Source organism: Lithobates pipiens, unplaced genomic scaffold (genome assembly GCF_037356315.1).
Source record: "Lithobates pipiens isolate NorthernLeopardFrog02 unplaced genomic scaffold, aLitPip1_a1.2 Scaffold_28, whole genome shotgun sequence".
Taxonomy (NCBI): domain Eukaryota; kingdom Metazoa; phylum Chordata; class Amphibia; order Anura; family Ranidae; genus Lithobates; species Lithobates pipiens.
Window position 1 is genome coordinate 107006334 of NW_027507789.1, and position 24692 is coordinate 107031025.

Consider the following 24692-nt stretch of genomic DNA (forward strand, 5'->3'; position numbering starts at 1 on the left):
TAAGATGGACGCACATACCATACGGCAGTGCGTCAAACAAACAAACAAGTGCTCATAGTTACATAGTTAGTCAGGTTGAAAAAAGACAAGTCCATCCAGTTCAACCTTAAAAACAAATAAATAAAATAAAAAATAATCGTACAATCCAAATACCCAATTTTATGCCCACAATTGATCCAGAGGAAGGCGAAAAAAAAACCCAGCAGAGAATGCTCCAATTTGCAACAGCAGGGGAAAAAATTCCTTCCTGATCCCCCAAGAGGCAATCGGATTTTCCCCGGATCAACTTTACCTATGTTAGTACCTAGTTATATTATGCACATACAGGAAAGTATCCAGGCCTTTCTTAAAGCAATCTACTGAGCTGGCCAGAACCACCTCTGGCGGGAGTCTATTCCACATTTTCACAGCTCTTACTGTGAAGAAACCTTTCCGTACTTGAAGATGAAATCTCTTTTCCTCTAGACGTAAAGAGTGCCCCCGTGTCCTCTGGGTTGACCGTACAGAGAACAACTCAACACCAAGTTCCCTATATGGACCCCTAATATATTTGAACATGTTGATCATATCCCCCCTTATTCTCCTCTTCTCAAGAGTGAATAAATTTAGTTCCTCTAATCTCTCCTCATAGCCGAGTTCCTCCATGCCTCTTATCAGTTTGGTTGCCCTTCTCTGCACTTTCTCCAGTTCCCCGATATCCTTTTTGAGAACTGGTGCCCAAAACTGAACTGCATATTCCAGATGAGGTCTTACTAATGATTTGAACAGGGGCAAAATGATATCTCTCTCTCTGGAGTCCATACCTCTCAAAACAAGAAAGGACTTTGCTCGCTTTGGAAACCGCAGCTTGGCATTGCATGTGGTTATTGAGCTTATGATCTATCAAAACCCCCAGATCCTTCTCCACTATGGATTCCCCCAGTTGTACTCCCCCTAGTATGTATGATGCATGCATATTCTTAGCCCCCAAGTGCATAACTTTACATTTATCAACATTAAACCTCATCTGCCACATAGTCGCCCAATTAAACAGAGCATTGAGGTCGGCTTGTAAATTGGAGACATCCTGTAAGGACATTATTCCACTGCATATCTTGGTGTCATCTGCAAAGACAGAAATTTTACTTTTGATCCCAGACCCAATATCATTTATAAAGATGTTAAAAAGTAAGGGTCCCAGCACTGAATCTTGGGGTTCACCTCTGATAACCTTAGACCATTCAGAGTAAGAATCATTAACCACTACTCTCTGAATTCTGTCTTTTAGCCTATTTTCTATCCACTTACAAGCTGATATTTCCAAACCTGTAGACTTTACCTTACATATGAGCCGTGTGTGGGGAACTGTATCGAACGCTTTTGCAAAATCCAAGTATACCACGTCCACCGCCACCCCTCTGTCCAAGGTTTTACTTACCACATCATAAAAAGAATCAGGTTTGTCTGACAACTTCTGTCTTTCATGAATCCATGCAGTCTGTTGCTCAAAATATTTTTTTCCTGCAAGAACTCGTCTATGTGGTCTTTTATTAATCCCTCCAGTATCTTCCCAGCTATAGAAGTTAAGCTAACAGGTCTATAGTTACTTGGTAAAGACTTTGATCCCTTTTTAAATATAGGCACCACGTTCGCCCTGCGCCAATCCAGTGGGACTATTCCTGTCATTAATGAGTCCCTAAAAATTAGATACAATGGCTATGAAATTACAGAGCTCAATTCTTTTAGGATCCGTGGGTGGATGCCATCAGGGCCAGGTGCTTTATCCACCTTTATTCTGTCTAAATATTTCTGGACCATATCACTTTTGAGCCATTGTGGATCATTTGGGGCTGTGTCACTATCACCCCCATTATGGACATGCACTCCCCCATGCTCCTTTGTATACACAGAGCTGAAGAAAGTGTTTAATAAATTAGCCTTCTCTTTGTCCCCAGTCACCAACTCTAGATTATTTTGTAAAGGGCCTACATGCTCAGACTTGACCTTTTTACTATTAATATATTTGAAGAATTTTTTGGGGTTTGTCCTACTATCTTTTGCAATCTGTCGTTCGTTTTGAATTTTTGCATCCTTGCTTTCCTTTTTACATATTCTGTTAAATTCTTTGTAACATTTAAATGACACTAGTGATCCTTCATTTTTATATTTTTTAAAAGCTCTTCTCTTATAGTTTATAGCTTTTTTAACTTTGGCCGTGAGCCACATAGGTTTTGTTTTTAGCCTTTAAACTTATTGCCCATGGGAATATAATTTGCAGTGAGGTCCCAAACAGTCTTTTTGAAGAATTCCCATTTCTGTTCTGTGCCCACTGAAGCGAATATTCTCTCCCAGTCTAAGTCCTGGAGAGTAGCCCTCATCCTTGGAAAATTTGCTCTCTTGAAGTTAAGTGTTTTATTTTACCCGTATGTATTTCTTGTTTAGCGCTAACATCAAAGGAAATCATGTTATGATCACTGCTACCCAGGTGTTCCTTTATCTGGACATTAGTAATAAGCTCTGCATGGTTTGAGATTACCAGGTCCAGCAGAGCTTCATTCCTAGTTGGGGCCTCAATAAACTGGACCATAAAATTGTCCTGTAATAGGTTTATCATTTTTTGCCCTTTAACTGTCCCAGCAGTGCCATTACCCCAGTCAATTTCTGGGTAGTTAAAATCCCCCATTATTATCACTGTCCCAGCCCTTGCAGCCCTTTCCATCTGTGCAAGGAGCTGAGTCTCCACCTCCTCATTCACATTGGGTGGTCTATAACAAACTCCAACGATTAACTTTGAACTACACCCATCTAAATGCAGTTCCACCCATAATGCTTCAGACTCTTCACACTCTCCATCCACCAGGTCCTCTTTCACACTTGCTTTGAGATCACTTCTCACATAGAGACAGACCCCGCCACCGTACCTTTTTACCCTGTCTCTCCGAAAGAGTGCATAGCCAGGAATATTAATAGCACAGTCATGTGAGGATTGAAGCCAAGTTTCAGCAATACCGATTACATCATAGCTCTCCTCATGCACCACAGCTTCCAACTCACCTATTTTGCTTGGCAGACTTCTGGCATTGGTGTACAAACACTTTAATGCATCATGGGTTGCTTTGAGTCACTGAGGTTGATTTTTTTGGATTTTTCCTTTTTATTAGGTCACAGTTTGTTAGCGCTACACTATTTATTGATACATTGTTAGTTGGGTCAAATTAAGGCTAGACCATCAAGTTTGTTTTTTTTGTTTTTTTTAGTTCTCCAGTTAATAAAGTGATTGTAAAGTCAGATTTTTTTTTATTTATTTTTTTAATCTTAATGCATTCTATGCATTAAGATAAGCCTTCTGTGTGCAGCAGCCCCCCCCCCCCCCAATACTTACCTGAGTCTCATCTATTATCTATTCAGGTGTACGAGTGTCTCGGCCATCCAGGACTCCCCTCCTGAATAGCTGAGACACAGCAGCAGCAACATTGGCTCCTGCTACTGTCAATTAAACTCAGTTAACCAATCAGGAGAGGGGGTGGGGCCTAACTGTGGCTCCATCCCTGAATGGATACACGGAGCTGCAGCTTGGCTCGGGCACCCCCCGTAGCAAGCTACTTGCTGTGGGGGCACTTAAGAGGAGGGAGGGGCTAGGCGCTCCAGCCAGGGACCCGAGGAGGAGGATCCAGGCTGCTCTGTGCAAATCCACTGCAACAGAGCAGGTAAGTATAACATGTTTGTTTGAATAGAATTATTTGAATAGAAACAAAAACAAATAAAAACACAAAAGACTCTACAATCACTTTAATAGTAACACATTCCATTAACATACAGCGAATACTTATATGTAAATAACAAACATATTATACTTACCTGCTCTGTTTTTGCAGTGGATTTGCACAGAGCAGCCCAGACCCTCCTCTTTTTGGGTTCCTCTTTGGTGATCCTGGCCCCTCCCTCCTGTTCAGTGCCCCCACAGCAAGCAGCTTACTATGGGGGCACCCAAGCCGAGTCACAGCTCCCCGTGTCCATTCAGACACGGAGCCCTGACTCAGCCCCCTCTCCCTGATTGGCTAGCTGACTTTGACAGCAGCAAAAGCCAATGGAACCACTGCTGTGTCTCAGCTAATCAGGAGGGAGAATTCCGGATGGCTGAGACACTTGTGGACATTGCTGGACAGAGAGGGACCTGAGGTAAGTATTAGGGGGGCTGGGGAAGGCTGCTGCACACAGAAGGCTTTTTAAGATTAAAAACCTTCTGCCTTTACAACTCCTTTAAATAAGCGCGTGACAAACCCCAGGCGCCAGGTTGCAATTGTGACCAAAAGTTTCGACCTGAAGTCTGGGCTGCCACCCGAATTCCCCCCTCATGCCGTGCCCCAAAACATCTGCCCCTTGCTATGTATCCTGGGCTCCGCATACCCATCTGTGGGCCCAGAATGTGTGTCGTCATTTCCGGATCCCCATTGACAGTCTCCCCGGCCAGCAAAGAATGTAATGAAGTGCAAAGTACATTCAGTGGAGCACAGGGGAAACATGCAGGGTCTTCTAAACATTGGATGTCTCATTAAAGAGAACCTGTCACCAAAAATAAATCACATAAGGCACTTTTTGTTCCCAATGTGATCGGGGAAAAAAAGTTTCTTAGTTAAAAAAAAAAGTATCCCAAAGCTTAATGTACACGGGACGGTTTTACAACCTCTCCTGAACGATTTAACTTGACAGATAGTTATCCACGTTTAAAATGTTCATTTTGACACATTTACATGCCGCGTTTACTTTTAGAAGCGCTTGAAAAAAAATAATATTTTTTTTTCAAAATGGGCAAAAATGAAAATGTCTGTAAACTAAACCGAGTTACCGCATTTAGCGCTTGAAGTTCCTCTAAACTCATTTTCTGAACTCATTTTTTTGCTTTCCAAAAAAAGATCTCTAAACTCAACTGCCTAAAAACAACATTAAAAAGGTACCTGTGTACATGTACATATAAGATAACATTGGATAAGCTCAGGGGCAGCTGAAAAAAAAAGCAGGCATCTGCCTCTGAATGGCAGTTTACCAGCAGCAGTATACATGAGGCCTTACTTTTTTAGCTGGCTCTTAGATTCAAAGCAAAATTTGTCAAGCCCCGATTTAAAGTGATTGTAATGTTTGTTATTTTTAACTAAAAAAAAAAAAACCTAACAAGTTATACTTACCTGCTCTGCAGTGGTTTGCACAGAGCAGCCCCTATCCTCCTCAGTGCTCCTGGCCCCTCTCTCCTGTTAAGTGCCCCAACAGCAAGCAGCTTGCTATGGGGGCCGAGCCAAAGCTCACTGTGCCCGGCCGGCACCCTTTTTCTCCTTATTGGCTGACTGACTTTGATTGACAGCAGCGGGAGCCAATGGCACTGCACTACTGTCTCAGCCAATAAGGATTGAGTCCCGGGTGGACAAGACACTCCTGCAACATTGCTGGAGCTAGAAAGACTTCAGATAAGTATTAGAGGGGCTGAGGGGGGCTGCTGTACACAGAAGGTTTTTTATCAAAATGCATTAAGGTATAAAACCTTCTGACTTTACAACCACTTTAAAGATTTATAAACCTTAATCTACATACATTATTTATATATATATATATATATATATATATATATATATATTTATATAATCACACATACATGTACATAAATATTGATGCACCAAAAAATTAATCGGCTGAAAATTTCGTTGTGCCGAAAGAAATTGACGATAATGCCTGCCAAAAAACGCCAGAGATTTGTGCGCAATTTTACCTTGCTTATGGTGTGCTGTTCAGAGGTCATGTGACAAAAAATGCAGTTTGAAAAATATGCACCAAAAAGGCAGCAAACAGGATTTTTAACACCACTTCAAAAAAGTGCCGACAAATTCATACTCATTTAAATTTGTGATATTAAAGCGGAGTTGCAGCCTGTATTAAAGAAAATTAAAAGTCAGCAGCTACAAAATACTGCAGCTGCTGACTTTTAACATAAGGACACTTACCTGTCCAGGAAGTCCGCAATGTCGGTACCCGAAACTGACATGTTCCTGAGCATCGGGTACTAAGGGAAACAGGAAGTGGGTTTTCTACTGCACTGTCGGTGGCTGTGAAAGAGTAGGGGTCGTAAATGACATAGGGCACCGCAACACCCCTACATGAAGTGGGAGAGCTGGAGGGTTGGGTAGAATAAGCAGATAAGTGGAGATTCTACTTTGGGTGGAACTGCGCTTTAATTAACATGAATACAATTATACACGCACACACATATATATATATATATAATTTGTTTTATTAGAGCTGCACAATTAATCGTCAAGAATCGCTATCTTGACTAAAGCTTTTCACAATTCATGCAAATAATTCTCTCTCCTCTTCTGAAGCCACAGCCCTAAAAAACAGGGCAGTCTACCAAGAATCAAAACATTCTTTAGTAGTTGAACTGAAGTATAAGACAAGTTACCCCAAAGAGCCACATCATACGCATGGGCACACATGAACATCACCCCATCCCTTCCTCATACACATACTTTTGCTCAGCTGGATTTATTGTAAATGTCACACACTGTTTTAACACTACAAAGACCACAGGCCAGTCATTTTCAACAATGAACACTGTGTGCACTCACACAGACAAACTCTGTTTAACCAAATCCATAACAATAATAGAACAATTTACAATACATACATGAAAAACTGCCCATTTGACGAAAATACTGTAGCGACCCTGCAGTAATGTTAAGTGTTACAATGTTTATGTTAGAGTTCTGTGATTTCCCATGGTCTGTGAGAGCGAGGGGGCGGGGGAGGGGTGAGTGGAGGTGTGTGTGAGAGCAGATGGTGAACGACTGGAAACAGGGCTGGACTGGGACAAAAATTCGGCCCTGGACTTTATCCAGACTGGTCCACTTTTATTTTGCGAACACGCAAAAAACAGTATATAAACTAGACATGGTACAGGAGATGGTCAGAGACTGCAGACATACTACATGAGATGGTCAGAGACTGCAGACATACTACATGAGATGGTCAGAGACTGCAGACATACTACATGAGATGGTCAGAGACTGCAGACATACTACATGAGATGGTCAGAGACTGCAGACATACTACATGAGATGGTCAGAGACTGCAGACATACTACATGAGATGGTCAGAGACTGCAGACATACTACATGAGATGGTCAGAGACTGCAGACATACTACATGAGATGGTCAGAGACTGCAGACATACTACATGAGATGGTCAGAGACTGCAGACATACTACATGAGATGGTCAGAGACTGCAGACATACTACAGGAGATGGTCAGAGACTGCAGACATACTACATGAGATGGTCAGAGACTGCAGACATACTACAGGAGATGGTCAGAGACTGCAGACATGGTACAGGAGATGGTCAGAGATGTCTGAACCCAGTGTAAAAGTGTAATGTGTCACAGGGTTGCTCCACTATTTAAAACAGTTCTGCAAAATCAAGTCAGTAATCTTCCTTTGAAAGCACATCCATGTGACAGAAGACAGCAGCTCATCTAATTTCCAAAATACAAATTGTCTTACAAACAGTGAACTGGTCAGGATAACAATAAGCAGTTAATGGGTCTTCTAGCCTGAACTAGCAGTAAATTCTTCCAAAAAAACATCACAGAAAGCATGCAGCACACACAGAGCTCTGGATAAATAACTGAAAAGAAGCTGAAATGGTTAACAGCCAGCCGTGTGTCACACTATCAACAGACAGAGAATGTGCTGAGCAGATCTTATCAGTGTGCAGGTAAAACAGCCATTTAAAAAAAAAAAAGTACAGAGCAAGACAAGAGGGAGAAGGGAGGACAGATCAGTAACCTGCACACTGCCGGAAGCCATTGATTTCTGGAAGACACTGCAGCCAGTGTACATGTGACATTGCTTGATCGTGGGACATCCCTAATCCCATGATCTTGTTCACATTCAGCTAGCGCTCTGTGTGCTGTAGGACTGCTTTTGCTGTAGTTGTGGTCATACCTTCTTGTATCTCATAGGCTTCAGATAGTGTTTCTCCTTCCTCTGCCCCCCCCCCCCTCAACCTCACTCCAGCACCTATGTATTCAAATGTGGCGGGCTGGGGAGGGTTACACTACCTGCTGATTGGCTGTTGATGTGTGGGAGGAGTGGAGCAGGTTCTCGCTTATACTCTCATAAGCAGAGGATTGCAGAGACTCGGGCTGCCTGTCACTGTAAACCAGCCCACTGAGCGTAAGAGCAGCATGGAACCGGGCAAAGAGCCGCATGCGGCTTGGGAGCCGCGGGTTGGCCACCCCTGGAATAGACTTTGTGTGTAAGATAAAAAAGCTTAACCATTTAAACACTAAACCTTTTTCTGACATTTGTTGGTTTCAAGTTAAAATCTTTTTTTTTTTTTTGCTAGAAAGTTAATTAGAACCCCCAAACATTTTTTATTTTTTTTAGTAGACACCCTAGAAAATAAAATGGTGGTTGTTGCAATATTTTATGTCACACTGTATTTGCGCAGTGGTCTTTCAAATGCAATTTTTTTTTTTTTTATTACTTTAATGAATTTAAAAATAAAATAAATAAATAAATAAATTAACGAAACCTGTAAAGTTAGCCCATTTTTTTTGTATAATGTGAAAGATTTTACGTTGCGAGAATTGTGAGAGAATTGCGATCTTTTTATTCTAATCAAAATCGTGATTCTCATTTTGGCCAGAATCGTGCAGCTCTAAAATATTATATATATATATATATATATATATATATATATATATATATATATATACACACACACACATACACACACACACACACAGTACCTCACAAAAGTGAGTACACCCCTCATATTTTTGTAAATATTTTATTCTATCATGTGATAACACTGAAGAGATGACACTTTGCTACAATGCAAAGTAGTGAGTGTACAGCTTGCATAACAGTGTACATTTTCTGTCCCCCTCAAAATAACTCAACACACAGCAATTAATGTCTAAACCGCTGGCAACAAAAGTCCATCTTCTTTACCTTCAGCTTCTTTAGCAAGGCAGTAGTTACCTTGGAGGTGTGTTTGGGGTCGTTATGTTGGAATACTGCCCTGCTTCAGTATGTCACAGTACATGTTGGCATTCACGATTCCCTCAAAAAAAAAAAACAGTAGCTGACAGCACTCATGTGTCTATTTCCCAGAGACAACCTCTGAATATGACACTGAGAACGTTCACTCAACCTCTTTGGTTGACCATGGCGAGACCTGTTCTGAGTGGAATCTGTCCTGTTAAACCGCTGTATGGCCTTGGCCACCATGCTGAATACAGGTCGACCGATATAGGTTTTTCTCTGGCCAATGCCGATATTTACAAAATCGGGACAGCCGATGGCCGATATATGATGCAGAGTTTTGCGGCCGAAATTTTAAGGCGATTTTTTTTTTTTTTTGGCGGTTGGCACTAACTGGAATTGGCATTGGTAGGTGGTACTGGTTGGAACTGGCAGGTTTCACACTGAGCCGATTTGTCAGTTTCACGTTACATTATATGTAACTGAATGTAGAGAGAGACCAGCTGTCAGAATTCAGCATGATGTTGGGGGTGGGCGGGGCCCTGCAGCTATCAAACGCCAGCCAATGACTGGACTTAAAGTGGGTGGGGCCACATACAGCGGCCCGCCCGGATCACATCCTATTGGCTGGTATTTGATAGCTGGGTTCCATCCCACCCAACAGGTCCCGCCCACCCCCAACATCACACTGAATTCTGACAGCTCCTCTCTCAGCATTCAGGAAGCAATCGGATGAATTTGTACAAAAAAAAAAAAAAAAAAAAAAAAAAACGCTGATGTCGATTTCTTATAAAAAGCCAAATATCGACCTCTAGTGCTGAAGCTGTGTCAGGGTCTTGGCAATCTTATAGCCTAGGCCAGTGATGGCGAACCTTGGCACCCCAGATGTTTTGGAACTACATTTCCCACAATGCTCAACTACACTTCAGAGTGCATGAGCATCATGGGAAATGTAGTTCCAAAACATCTGGGGTGCCAAGGTTCGCCATCACTGGCCTAGGCCATCTTTATGTAGAGCAACAACTTATTTTTTTTGAGCTCCTCAGAGAGTTCTTTGCCATCAGGTGCCATGTTGAACTTTCGGTGACCAGTATGAGAGAGAGCGATAAAACCAATTTTAACACACCTGCTCCCCATTCACACCTGAGACCTTGTAACACTAACGAGTCACATGACTCCGGGGAGAGGAAATGGCTAATTGGGCCTAATTTGTAAATTTTCAATTAGGGGCGTACTCACTTTTGTTGCCAGCAGTTCAGACATTAATGGCTGTGTGTTGAGTTATTTTGAGGGGACAGCAAATTTACACTGTTATACAAGCTGTACTCTCACTACTTTACATTGTAGTAAAGTGGCATTTCTTCAGTGTTGTCACATGAAAAGTTAAAATAAAAATGTGAGGGGTGTACTCGCTTTTAAGATAATGTATTTATTAATATTATTTATTTTTTTAATCGTTATTTTCTGTTTCAGCCAAGTGTATCCTGAATTTTCAGTGGTTTCAGTACCGGAATATTCATTTCGGTGCAACATGAATATATACACACAGTGCCTTGAAAAAGTATTCATACCCCTTGATAAATTTTCCACATTTTGTCATGTTACAACCAAAAACGTACATGATTTTATTTGGATTTTATGTGATAGACCAACACAAAGTGGCACATAATTGTGAAGTGGAAGGAAAATGATAAATGGTTTTCAGAATTTTTTACAAATAAATATCTGAAAAGTGTGGTGTGCATTTGTATTCAGCCACCCCCCCCAAGTCAATACTTTGTAGAACCACCTATCACTGCAATTACAGCTGCAAGTCTTTTTGGGTAGGTCTTTACCAGCTTTGCAAATCTAGAGAGTGTGACATCCTTCTTTGCAAAATAGCTCAAAAGCTCTGTCAGATTGGATAGAGATTGTCTGTGAACAGCAATTTTCACATCTTGCCAAAGATTCGCAACTGGATTCAGGTCTGGGCTTTGAATGGGCTATTCTAAAACATGAATCTGCTTTGATCTAAAACATTCCATTGTAGATTTGGCTGTATGTTTAGGGTGGTTGTCCTGCTGGAAGGTGAACCTCCGTCCCAGTCTCAAGTCGTCTGCAGACTCTAATGCCACATACACAAGACCGGACTTTCTGGCAGAAAAGGTCAGGCGGAATCATTTCATCGGATATTCTGATTGTGTGTGGGCTTCATCTGACTTTTTTTGTTTTGTTTTTTTTAATTCTGAGAGACCTAGAAATAGAACATGTTTTAAATCTTTCAGACGGAATCAATTCATATCGGGAAAACCGTTTGTATGCTATTCCGACGGACCAAAGGGCAGCTATTGGCTACTGGCTATTGAACTTCCTTCTTCTAGTCCCATCGTACGTCATCACGTTCTTAACGAACGGACTTTGGTGTGATCGTGTGTAGGCAAGTCCGTTTCAGCGGAACGACCGTCAGAGTTTATTCTGATGGAAAAAAAAACAGTCGTGTACGGAGCATTACAGTCTTTTTTCTAAGATTGCCTGTATTTGGCTCCATTTTCCCCATCAACTCTGACCAGCTTCCCCATCACTGCTGAAGAAAGGCATCCCCACAACATGCCACCACCATGTTTCACTGATAGTGTGTTCAGGGTGATGCGCAGGCTTAGTTTTCCGTCACACATAGCGTTTTGCTTTTAGGCCAAAAAGTTCCATTTTGATTTCATCTGACCAGAGCACCTTCTTCCACTTGTTTGCTGTCCCCCACATGGCTTCTTGCAAATGGGACTTCTTATGGCTTGCTTTTAACAATGGCTTTCTTCTTGCCACTCATTCATAAAGGCCAGATGTGTGGAGTGGAGTTGTCCTGTGGACAGATTCTCCCACCTGAGCTGTGAATCTCTGCAGCTCCTCCAGTTACCATGGGCCTCTTGGCTGCTTCTCTGATTAATGCTCTCCTTGCCCGGCCTGTCAGTGTAGGTGGACGGTCATGTCTTGGTAGGTTTGCCATACTCTTTCCATTTTCAGATGATGGATTGAACAGTGCTCCGAGAGATGTTCAAAGCTTTGTATATATTTTTATAACCTAACCTTGCTTTAAACTTCTCCAGAACTTCATCCCTGCTCTGTCTGGTGTGTTCCTTGGCCTTCACTAAGGTTATCTAACAAACCTCTAAGTGCCCGTTCACACAGGGGCGACGTGACCTGCACACGACTTCAGCGCCGACTTGCACAACGACTTCTGTATAGAAGTCAATGCAAGTCGCCTGAAGTCCCCCCAAAAATAGTACAGGAACCTTTTTCTAAGTCGGAGCGACTTGAGTCGCTCCTATTAGAACGGTTCCATAGTACAGAACGGAGCGCGACTTGTCAGGCGGCTAAGTCGCGGTAGTGTGAACGGGCACTAAGGGCTTCACAGAACAGATGTATTTATACTGAATTTATACCAAAATTACACACAGGTGGGCTCTATTTTCTAATTAGGTGACATCTGAAGGCAATTGGTTCCACTAGATTTTAATTAGGGGTATCAGGGTAGAGGGCTGAATACAAATGCACGCCACACTTTACACATTTATTAGTAAAAAAAAATAATTTGAAAACCATTCATCATTTTCCTTCCACTGTGCCATTCTGTGTTGGTTTAGCACATAAAATCCCACAAAGAAATACGTTTTTGGTTGCAACATGACAAGATGTGGAAAATTTCAAGGCACTGTACATACATACATAAACACTATATATATATATATATATATATATATATATATATATATATATATATATATATATATATATAATCTGGTAGGAAAGAGCTCTTGCTTCAGCTGCAAAGATACTTGAATAGGGAGAGAGGAGAGAATATAGAGGAATATAGTCGTTAATTGGATGTAAAACATGTACAGATTGGGCCAACAGGTTTCGGGGGGGAAATTTTCTCCCCCTTCCTCAGGGCTGTTGGTATGTTCTAATGGTGATGGGTAAGCTCTGTGGTTGTACCAAAGTTTTTTGTGAAAGCCAATGGCGGCCAGTGAAATGCAGAGGCATAAAAAAAAAATCAAGTCAAGGCTGAGCTTACATCTTGGCTAAATAAATGCACGGTTCACTGCATTTTATCCTATCCAAGCACTATAAAACATAGGGGAAAAAAACAGCATGCATGACGGAAAAAAAAAAATTCTTCAGTCGCAGTGAACAGTCGCAGTCCCCCAACCCTTTTTTGGAAATGTTTTATAGCCGAAAGTAAAACATTTTTTTTTTTTTCAAAATTGGCACTCCTTTTTTTGTTCATAGTGTAAAAAAAAAAAAAAAAAAAAAAGAACCACAGAGGTGATCCAAATACCACCAAAAGAAAGCTCTATTTGTCGGGGAAAAGATTTTGTTCGGTTACAGCGTTGCATGACTACGCAATTGTCAGTTAAAGCGACGCAGTGCCGTATCACAAAAAATGGCTCAGTCATTAAGCGGGTAAATCCTTCCAGGGCTGAAGTGGTTAATTGAGGGTATTTTGCCCCACCCTGCTGCAGAGAAACACCCTCAAAACAGCATATTACCACCTTCATGCTTTACTGTAGGAATGGTGTTATTTGGGTGGTGCACTCTATTGCATTTCTGTCAGACATTGTTTGGTGTTGAGGCCAAATAATACAATTTTTGTCTTCTCCATGTGACCTTAGAATCCTCAAAGGTGGGTTTCGGCAAAGCTCAGTTGTGACTGCATGTGGCGTTTCTTGAGTGGCTTTTTTTTCTTGCAATCCTCCAATACAAAAGCAAGTGCAGGAGCTGACGTACAGCTACAGTGATTCACGCAGCCTAGCCACCTTGCCATAATAGAACTGCGGCGGGTGATCGGCAAGTGGTTATATATACTTGAATACAGCACTCTGGACAGCCAGCTTCTTTAGCAATGACTTTTTGTGACTCACCCTCCTTGGTACACAGTGTTGTAATTTGTAATCAAGGGAAATGTCATAACCACGATCAACCAAATGAAAATGATAACACATACATATATAAAAATTGGCTTTTCGGCAATTTGCCGAATGAAAAAAATGACCGATAATGGGGCCGAAAATGGGGCGGGCCTGGCCAGGACTCCACCCCCCACCCCAGGTGCCGCCTATCAGGGGGGCTTCCTATATCATATAAGAGGAGAGCCGCTGCCGCCTGTTTGATTACAGCGCTGGGAACATCACAGTTTTCAGTTCAATAGCTGTTTGTTCCCCACTGTGTGCCGTCACATACAGCCCCTCCCCCTTGTCTGGGGAACTTTGATAGACAGGTCACCCATCCAAGGACCGGACAAGGGGGAGGGGCTGTATGTGACGGCGTGCATGGGCTGCAATGGGAACACAGGCTGGCTGCATCTGACGGGCACTGGTGAGGCTGCATTGATCTTTTGTACCATGTCCTCAGTCTCTGACCATCTCCTGTATAAAAATATTTTTAAAAACAGTCACTTTCGGTATTGGGACCAAACAACCCATTCAGCACACCCCTAAAATATATTTTATATATATATATATATATATGGGGTGCACCGAATGGGCTTTTTAGTGCCGATACCGAAAATTAAAAATACACTAGGCCAAAAACAGATACAGAAAATGACTGTTTTTAAAAAATATTTTCATACAGCAGATGGTCCGAGACCACGGACGCGGTACAGGAGACGGTCCGAGACCGCGGACGAGGTACAGGAGACGGCCCGAGACCGCGGACGCGGTACAGGAGACGGCCCGAGACCGCGGACGCGGTACAGGAGACGGCCCGAGACCGCGGACGCGGTACAGGAGACGGCCCGAGACCGCGGACGCGGTACAGGAGACGGCCCGAGACCGCGGACGCGGTACAGGAGACGGCCCGAGACCGCGGACGCGGTACAGGAGACGGCCCGAGACCGCGGACGCGGTACAGGAGACGGCCCGAGACCGCGGACGCGGTACAGGAGACGGCCCGAGACCGCGGACGCGGTACAGGAGACGGCCCGAGACCGCGGACGCGGTACAGGAGACGGCCCGAGACCGCGGACGCGGTACAGGAGACGGCCCGAGACCGCGGTCGCGGTACAGGAGACGGCCCGAGACCGCGGACGCGGTACAGGAGATCAATGCAGCCTCACCAGTTCCCCTAAGATGCAGCCTGCCTGATTAAAAAAAATACATGCACGGTGTTTTCCATGTATTCCATATTTTTGGTGCGGAAACTGACTGCATGGTGTGAACTAGAGCCATTGGAATACATGGAAAACACTGTGCATGCATTTTGTGCAAAAAAAAAAAAAAGCACACGGAACTGCATCTGGTGTGAACTGGCCCCAAGCAAGCTACCTGGTTCCATTCCAATAGACTTCTATTGGGAATGATCATGTTGTTACCTCTACTAACAATAACAACTTAATCCTTCCCCATTCGATCACATGGCAAAAAAAACCTAGCTGGGTCAAAATCAAGATTGTGATTTTTTTTTTTTTATATAGACAATAAAGGGAGTACAGCTTTTGGTCTGTGACCTGGTTTTATATAGCATGGCTACACAGTCACACAAGCGGCCAGAGGTGGGCAGTTTGCCTGTTCAGAGGCGAACAAATGACTCTTTTGGATGCAGTAGCAATGTGGGCACATAGAACTTGTGGTTTAGCTGTGGACAAAACTCTGCAGTAATGCTTGCCCTGGGCACATGCTTTTCCCCTTATGCAGCCTCACCCATGACTGGATCAGAGCGGCGATCTCTGTGTGTCTCGGAGCTGTGCATTGAATTGCCCGGGCGGCTGCAGTAACAATGTCCCACCTCCTGTAATCACGTCACGCTGATTCAATGTCCCGCAATTGGATCAGTGTGCAGTCTGTCACAGGAGGTGGGACATTGTTACTGCAGCCGCCCGGGCAATTCAATGCACAGCTCTGTGACACACAGAGATTGCTGATCTGTGGGGAGGGAGGAGAGTTGGAAAGGAGGACTGAGGACTCTCCCCTCTAATCCATCCTTCATCAACGGTTTTCTATTGGGTTGAGGTGTAAGCCAATCAGGTTCCTCCACCCCAAACTCTCTCACCCATGTCTTTATGGACCTTGCTTTGTGCACTGGTGTGCAGTCATGTTGGAACAGGAAGGGGCCAACCCAAACTGTTCCCACAATGTTAGAAGCATGAAATTGTCCAAAATGTCTTGGTATGCTGACGCCTTAAAGCGGAGGGCCGGTTATAAAAAAAAAAAAAGTCAGCAGCTGCAAACACTGCAGCTGCTGACTTAATAAACACACTCACCTGTCCAGGGCGCCCGCGATGTCGGCCGCCCGAGGCCGACCCGTCCCTCGGCTCTCGGGTCCCGGCGCCGCCATCCCTTGTAAGGGAAACAGGCAGCGGAGCCTTATGGCTTCACTGCCCGTTTCCTACTGCGTATGCGCGAGTCCCGCAGCTACTGCGCATGCGCGAGTCCCACAGCGCTTTCTGAATGGGACGCGCTGTGTTCTGGAACACACAGTTCCCAGAACACAGCGCGACTCATTACCCAGAAGACGCCGCGACGAAGAGAGAAGACAGAAGATCTCCGCGGAGGAGGAAGAGGAAGATTAGGAGAAAGTGCCTAGCAACAGGCATTTCTGGTAAGTAAAAAAAAAAAAAATTTTTTCATTTTTTTTTTTTTTTGATTTTTTGTAATTTTTAACATTTTTTTGTTTTTCAGGGTGGCCCTCCCCTTTAAAAAAGTTTCCTTCATTGGAACTAAGGGGCCAAACCCAACCCCTAAAGAACAAACCCACACCATAATCCCCTTCAACCAAATGATTTGGACCAGTGCACAAAGCAAGGTATATAAAGACATGGATGAGCAAGTTTGGGATGGAGGAACTTGACTGGCCTGCATACAGTCATGACCTCATCTTGATAGAACACATTTGGGATACATTAGAGCAGAGACTGCGATCCAGGCCTTCTCATCCAATATCAGTGCCTGACCTCACAAATGCGCTTCTGGAAAGAATGCTCAAACATTTCCATAGGCACACTCCTAAACCTTGTGGACAGTGTGAATGAGCTCTGCAAGTTAATTTAGCTCTAAGGCACCATTCAATCTAAACTTAGCTGGAAAGTCAGAGTTCCCACTTTTTTATTTGCACGTTTTTAATGTTTATGTAGGTTGCTTTTAGGTGAGCTTATTCACTTGACTGGGCTGCCCAATGCGCTACAAACACAGAAAAAAAGGCTTCATAACCTTTTCAGGCGTGGAGTGCTGTGCATTTTTTCAGCACGTGTTTTGGCGTGAGAAATGCAAACACTGCACTGCATTCGGGTGTCATTAAGAAGCACAAGCGCGTTGCATATTTCTGCCAGCATTTTCAGGGAAGTTAAATGTAAATGGGGTCTAAGGGCTCTTAGACCCCATGACGAAGAGGATCAAGCCGCTGAGCAGGCGGATGACAGGTCTGTCTCCCCATCACTGTGCTGAGATGGACCTGTCAGAGTCCTCCAGGGGATATAGGATGAAAACGAACTACCTGTCCATTTTCATCCAATCCGCCAGATGAATGAAAAAATAGGGTCACCACCATTTCACAGACAGAATCGGATCAGATATCGGCAGACATGTCACCACTCCATAGAGGTGAATGGAGCGTCTGATCAGGTTTGTCTGAAAAACTGACAGGTGGACCTGATCAGAAAGCCCATGTGAAAGGGTCCTGAGTATGGGCCCTTTCACACAGACGTGTCCGTGTACAGAGCCTGCTTTTCTCAGTGGGAGATCGCTCCGTGGATCCCCGCTAAGCAGGAAGATGACAGGTCTGTCCCTGCACTGTGCAGGGACGGACGTCAGAGTGCCGCTCTCCCCTATGGGGGGGGGGGGGGGGGGGGAATCGGATGAGGACGGACCGTAGAGTCCGTTTTCATCCGATCCAATCCACAGACTGTTGGAAAAATAGGGCTTTACTCCGTCACACTTTTTCGGATCGGAGCGGGTCGGATGTCAGTGGACAGCGGATATCGCTCCATAGAGGTCTATGGAGCGTCCTTTCAGGTCCGCCTAAAAAAACGGACAGGTGGACCTGAGCGGTCTTAGTGAGACCCATGTAGGAATTACTGCAAGTCTTCCACTTCCTAAACTGCTCCTTATCGTAGAATGCCAAAATGAATACACCATTAGGTATGTTGTTACTATTATAAAGCTTACTATTAAAAGTATAACTAAAGACAAGTAAAATATTTTTTTCGCTTTGGGTGGAGTGGAGAGGGATTAGAACATCTATCGGTTTTTATTGCTGTCTGTGCTCCTATTATGGAGAATACCCCTCTCTATTTGTCCTGTTTACCATCATCACTGAAAGATAACCCCAAGTTTCTGGGTTGATACCAGGACAGTAATAGGAAGATAAATCTTCCAATGGGGACACTAGTTCTGGAATTCCCTGATTTTCTCTCACTTCCTGTTTTGACTGTGGGACAGGAAGTGAAGGGAAAACTCCCCAGTGGGACACAGATGGCAAAAATAAAAAACACAGAGGTTATAACTCTGTTACAAAAAAAGCGTATTATATTTAGTTCTACTGTAATTCTAATGACAGCCTGTGGTGAGCTGGACCCCCAATATGGTCCCCACCACTGTGTGTCATAGAGATCAATTACAGTGATGGAGACGGCCTGGTATCTGTATACAAGGCAAAACATTCATAAAGAAAAAAAAAAGCTCATTACTCATACAAGTACAGTTCATACACATACAGACTTGGTGTCTCTGAGACTGAGACCCGGAAAGTTATACGAGGGGGGGTGGGGTGCCATGTAGGGAAGGTCCCTCAGATAATAATAATGGAGGAAAGATGTGAGGACACCCCTCAGTGCTCGGATCCCCACTATCACCCCGGTACCTGAACATAGATCCCGCTCTTTCAACACTCGCGCGCTATTCTCATCGTACCGCCCACTGCCTTCCCGTATCCTAGCAACAGCAAAGCCCCGGCCTCACTTTCGTCCAATAGACTGTCTGCAGCATAGTCGCCCATTGATGACAGACTTAAACTACACACCCCCATCCAATGTACTAGCCTATGGCATGCCTTATTTGACTTCCGGGATTTGTAGGACCTTGCTAGCGAGGGGTTTGGCTGCAGCAGAGTGGAGCTTCACCGTAGACGGGAAGCATGCGTCCTCCACTCCTTTTTTTTTTTTTTTACTGAACTTTATTGTGAATCTCGGCAGCGAGATTCCACTGTCACCAGGAATCATATGATCGCCACAACTCCACTTTTTTTAAATTTGAAATGAGAGACAATACAGGACAATACAATACAGGAAGTGAGGGCAGATGTTTCCTGTACATGATTTCTGTGTAGAGTGGAGCTCCAGTAAATGCAGTCTGCAGCAGATACTGAGCCATTCTGTTCTTATTTATTGAGCCTGGGATTTGCAGAAATACAAGATATTGGTAGGTTTTGTACTTTCTGTTTAAGTGATCTCCTTAAAGCGGTAGAAATCCGCTGAAGAAAAAAAACCTGTAAGACAATGGCATAATGTGCTAATATGCATCACATACAAGCACATTATGAAATACCTTAGAGCGAAGCTCCCACAGCCTGACCCGGTCAGCACTGAAGGGGCTGACATGTCGCCACGCCGTTTCTTCTGGAGTCGTTGGCTCCAGTGCTGAGTGGGAATCCTCCGTTCTGGCATGATTCGCTGGACCTTGACTGCGCATGCACTGCTGATGTTAGCGACTGCATGCAGAGAGAATATCTCCTAAACTGTGTAGGCTTAGGAGATATTAATTTTACCTACAGGTAAGCCTTGTTGTGGGTTATTTTTACCAAAGATATGTAGCAGTATAAATTTTGGCCAAAATGTATGAAGAAAAATTACTAATTAGCAAAAATTTATGACAGAAACAAAGAAAAAGGCATTTTTTTTTCACAAAGTTTACGTTTTATTTTATTTATAGCACAAAAAAAACCCACTAGTGATTAAATACCACTAAAAGAAAGCTCTATTTGTGTGGAAAAAAGGACGCAAGTTTCATATGGGTACAGTGTTGCATGACTGAGTAATAGTCATTGTCATTCAAACTGTGAGAGCGCTGAAAGCTGAAAATTGGTATGGTCAGGAAGGGGGTGTAAGTGCACTGTATTGAGGTGGTTAAAGGTGTAGTGGTGGGCTCCTGAAGAGCACGTGCTATGTTTTTCAATGTTAAAAGCTTTACCCAAACTACAGTTTGGTTTGGGCCTATTTGACTAAATTTGGCTTCTGTGTCAGTCTGACTGGACTGTGAGATGTTCAGCCTGGCCACAGGGGGCACTGTCTCTGGTGGCAGGCATGGAACTATGGTCTGGTTAGGCGCTTGAATTATTCCCTCTCGGAGTCAGGTCAGTGGGCGTGGCCCTCCTGTTGTGCCCTCTGGGAGAAGGTATTTAAGACACGGACGTCACGGGGGTTCCAGTCCAGTATGCTGTGCTGAGGATATGGTCCTGGTCCTCCTGACCAGCCCCCGGGAAGGCTATGGCCTGGGATGCGGTTCTACCAGACTTTGATGCCTCGGGGCTGGCTAGCCTAAGGCAAGGGAACTAAGGAAAGATCCCAAGGTGGATGGGTGCAGTCTCCGGTCCGGAAGAAACCCAGTGTACTTCGAGCATTCCAGGGGAGGACCCTTTAGAAGAACACCACACGTGAGGTCGGTTTTCTTAACAAGAGCCTGGAAGTGCTGAAGTAACCGAGAGAATCCAGTCTTGGGGATAGCACTAAGTGGGCTGAAAGATCCAGGTATCCTACAAGTGTTCTACCGCTTAGTTTCCCTACGTGTTCTGCAACAATGTCGGTGATAAAGACTTTGTTCCTGAGTAAGCACCTTGTTGGCTGCTAGGCCTTGTGAGAGAGGGACTGTCCAACCTGAGTGCTCATCCAGCTGCGAATGGCTATTCTCTGGATGCAGTCAAAGTAAGCAAGTTCTTTAAGGTTTATAGACTTTGACATTGAGAGTACCTGAACTTTCCTTTCCAACCCTCTGATCCCAAGTTAGAAAACTGTTCAATGGTTGACGTTTTCAAATTAAATACATTCAACTGGATCTATTGTCAGTCTCAAGTTACTGGGCCATCTACCACGGGACATCCCCTAGACGTGCAACAAGAAGAAGCGGAAGGTAATGGTAAGCCCAAAAATAACCAGCAGCTCCTTAGGAGGTTAGTGCTACATAGACTTACCTGTAAGTTAAAATGTCCAAGTGGGTATACAACTGCTTTAAAGGGGAGGGCCAGCTGAATTTTTTTTTTTAAGTCAGCAGCTACCAATACTGTAGCTGCTGACTTTTAATAAGCAGACTCACATGTCCAGGGTGCCCGCGACGTCGGCTCTCAGGTCCCGGCACTGCCATTCTATTTAAGGGAAACAGGCAGTGGAGCCTTGCAGCTTCACTGCCCGTTTCCTACTGCACATGCGTGAGTTGCGCAGCACTTTGTGAATGGGACACACTGTGTTCTGGGACACACAGTTCCCAGAACACACAGCTCCCCATTACCCAGAAGACAACGCAAGGAGGAGCGAAGACTGAAGATCACCGCAGAGTAGGAAGAGGCAGATTAGGATGATCTGCCTAGCAACAGCCATTTCTGGTAAAAAACATTTTTTAATTTTTTTTCGGATTTTTTTCAACATTTTAATGTAGTTTTGTTTTTCAGGGTGGCCTTCCACTTTAAGTTAACTTTGTAAACTGGATTGTGTATATATATATATATATATATATATATATATATATATATATATATATATATATATATATATATATATATATATATATATATATATATATATATATATATATATATAGATCTGTAAAAGCAATTGTTTAACATTTGCCAATGTATATTTTTGGCGATGATGGAAGTTCATGTTTATGTTGGAAGAAGAATGCAATACGCATTTCTAAGCACAATCTCATTGTCCTTTTTTGCCCCACCTCCATGTCAACTAACATTGCCAAGATTAAGACACACATTGATCTCCAAGCAAAAAAAAGTTTTACGGTTCAAAGTTAAAGTGATTATAAAGGCCTTTTGTTATTTAAAAAAAAAAAAATATGTCATACCTGCCTTCACTGTGCAGCTCATTTTGCACAGAGTGGCTCTAAATCTGCTCTTTTGGGGTCCCCCGGCGGCTCTCGCGGCTCTTCCCTGCATCAGATAACCCCCTGGGAGAAGTGTTCTCCCGGGAGATTACCTTGCTAGTTGCCACCGAATGCAGGACTCAGCCCCGCCCCCACCTCTCGAGTCATTGGATTTGATTGACAGAAGTGGGAGCCAATGGCTGTGCTACTATCAATCTATCCAATCAAGAGCCGAGAACCCTGAACAGAGAGACGGCGTGTCCCTGTGGGTGAAGTTAGAGGGCTCAGGTAAGTAAAATGGGGGGGCAGTCACTGACAGGTGTTTTTTCACCTTAATGCATCCTATGAAAAAAAAACACATAGGTTTACAACCCCTTTAAGTCAGAATTAAAGAGGGGCGTGGCTTGGCACACAGCGCGGATGACAGCATAGAGAAGGCGCTCAGCTCTCCCTGCAGCCTTTTAGCCTTACACTGACACAACGGATACGGGCAAACCTAATCAGCTCCAGTCCCGTACACCTGCACGATGCTCCTCTTTGGTCCCACAATCGCACAGCATTAGGGATGAGCTTCGAGTTCGAGTCGAACTCATGTTCTACTCGAACATTGCCTGTTCAGCGAACAGTGAACAATTTGGGCTGTTCGCAGCAAATTCGAAAAGCCGGAACACCCTATACAAGTCTATGGGAGAAATCTAAAGTGCTAATTTTAAAGGGTAATATGCAGATTACTGTCCTAAAAAGTGTTTGGGGACCCGGGTCCTGCCCCAGGGGACATGGATCAATGCAAAAAAAAAGTTTTAAAAACGGCCGTTTTTTCAGGAGCAGTGATTTTAATAATGATTAAAGTGAAACAATAAAAGTGTAATATTCCTTTAAATTTCGTAGCTGGGGGGTATCTATAGTATGCCTGTGAAGGGGCGCATGTTTCTGGTGCTTAGAACTGTCGCTGCACAAAGTGTCATTTGTGCAGGAAAAAAAGTCCTTTAAAATCACTTGCGGCTAAATTGTCGGGTCTCCGTAATACAGAGAACACTCAATGAGTGTTCTCTGTATTAGCCGACAATTCATTCATTCATTGATTAAAAAAAAAAAAGCGTGGGGGTTCCCCTAAATTCAATTACCAGGCCCTTCAGGTCTGACATGGATATTAAGGGGAACCCCCTGTCAAATTAAAAAAAAAATTGACGTGGGGGTCCCCCCAAATATCCATACCAGACCCTTCAGGTCTGATATGGATATTAAGGGGAACCCCGCATCAAATTTTAAAAAAAAATTGACGTGGGGGTCCCCCTAAAAATCCATATCAGACCCTTTATCCGAGCACGCAACCTGGCAGGCCGCAGGAAAAGAGGGGGGGACGAGAGAGCGCCCCCCCCCCCCTCCTGAACCGTACCAGGCCACATACCCTCAACATTGGGAGGATGCTTTGGGGGTCTGTGACCCCTCAAAGCACCTTGTCCCCATGTTGATAAGGACAAGGGCCTCATCCTCACAACCCTGGCCGTTGGTTGTGAGGGTCTGCGGGCGGGGGGCTTATCAGAATCTGGAAGCCCCCTTTAACAAGGGGACCCCCAGATCCCGGCCCCCCCCTGTTTGAAATGGTAAGGGGGTACAAAAGTACCCCTACCATTTCACAAAGAAAGTGTCAAAATGGTTAAATAAGACAAACACACTTTTGAAAAATTCCTTTATTAAAAATGAAAAAAGAAAAAAAAAAAAAGATTCCAGCGGTGCTAATCCACTCTTGCTATCCAGCGACGGATCTCCGGGGTCCAGCGATGGATGATCATATCCAGCGACGGGGGAATCTCTCAGTCCAGCGCTGTCCATACATCCGTCTTCTGTCTCCTCTCCGGAGACACTGCAGAGAGCACAGCGCTGACGTTTCTTATATTGGGAGGGCGGGGCCACCCGTCACCTGACCCCGCCCCTCTGACGCTGGAGAGGGAAGCCAGGGGTTCCCCAGTGACGTGTGGGTGACCCGCCCCCTCTGATGTAACGGAAACCTGCGTTACATCAGAGGGGGCGGGGTCACCCACACGTCACTGGGGAACCCCTGGCTTCCCTCTGCAGCGTCAGAGGGGCGGGGTCAGGTGACGGGTGGCCCCGCCCTCCCAATATAAGAAACGTCAGCGCTGTGCTCTCTGCAGTGTCTCCGGAGAGGAGACAGAAGAAGGATGTATGGACAGCGCTGGACTGAGAGATCCCCCGTCGCTGGATATGATCATCCATCGCTGGACCCCGGAGATCCGTCGCTGGATAGCAAGAGTGGATTAGCACCGCTGGAATCTTTTTTTTTTTTTTTTCATTTTTAATAAAGGAATTTTTCAAAAGTGTGTTTGTCTTATTTAACCATTTTGACACTTTCTTTGTGAAATGGTAGGGGTACTTTTGTACCCCCTTACCATTTCAAACAGGGGGGGGCCGGGATCTGGGGGTCCCCTTGTTAAAGGGGGCTTCCAGATTCTGATAAGCCCCCCGCCCGCAGACCCTCACAACCAACAGCCAGGGTTGTGAGGATGAGGCCCTTGTCCTTATCAACATGGGGACAAGGTGCTTTGAGGGGTCACAGACCCCCAAAGCATCCTCCCAAAGTTGAGGGTATGTGGCCTGGTACGGTTCA

The 24692-nt window shown here is 44.2% G+C and overlaps 1 protein-coding gene across 2 annotated transcripts in view; it reads right to left on the minus strand.

Annotated features, from left to right (window-relative positions):
• Positions 1-18922, minus strand: part of BRCA1 (BRCA1 DNA repair associated) — a 353109-nt gene extending 334187 nt beyond the window's left edge. For both annotated transcript variants that reach the window (XM_077459504.1, XM_077459503.1), the window contains exon 1: positions 18846-18922. The gene's annotated coding sequence lies outside the window, so the exon portion shown is untranslated. The remainder of the gene's footprint in view (positions 1-18845) is intronic.
• Positions 18923-24692: the final 5770 nt, after the last annotated feature.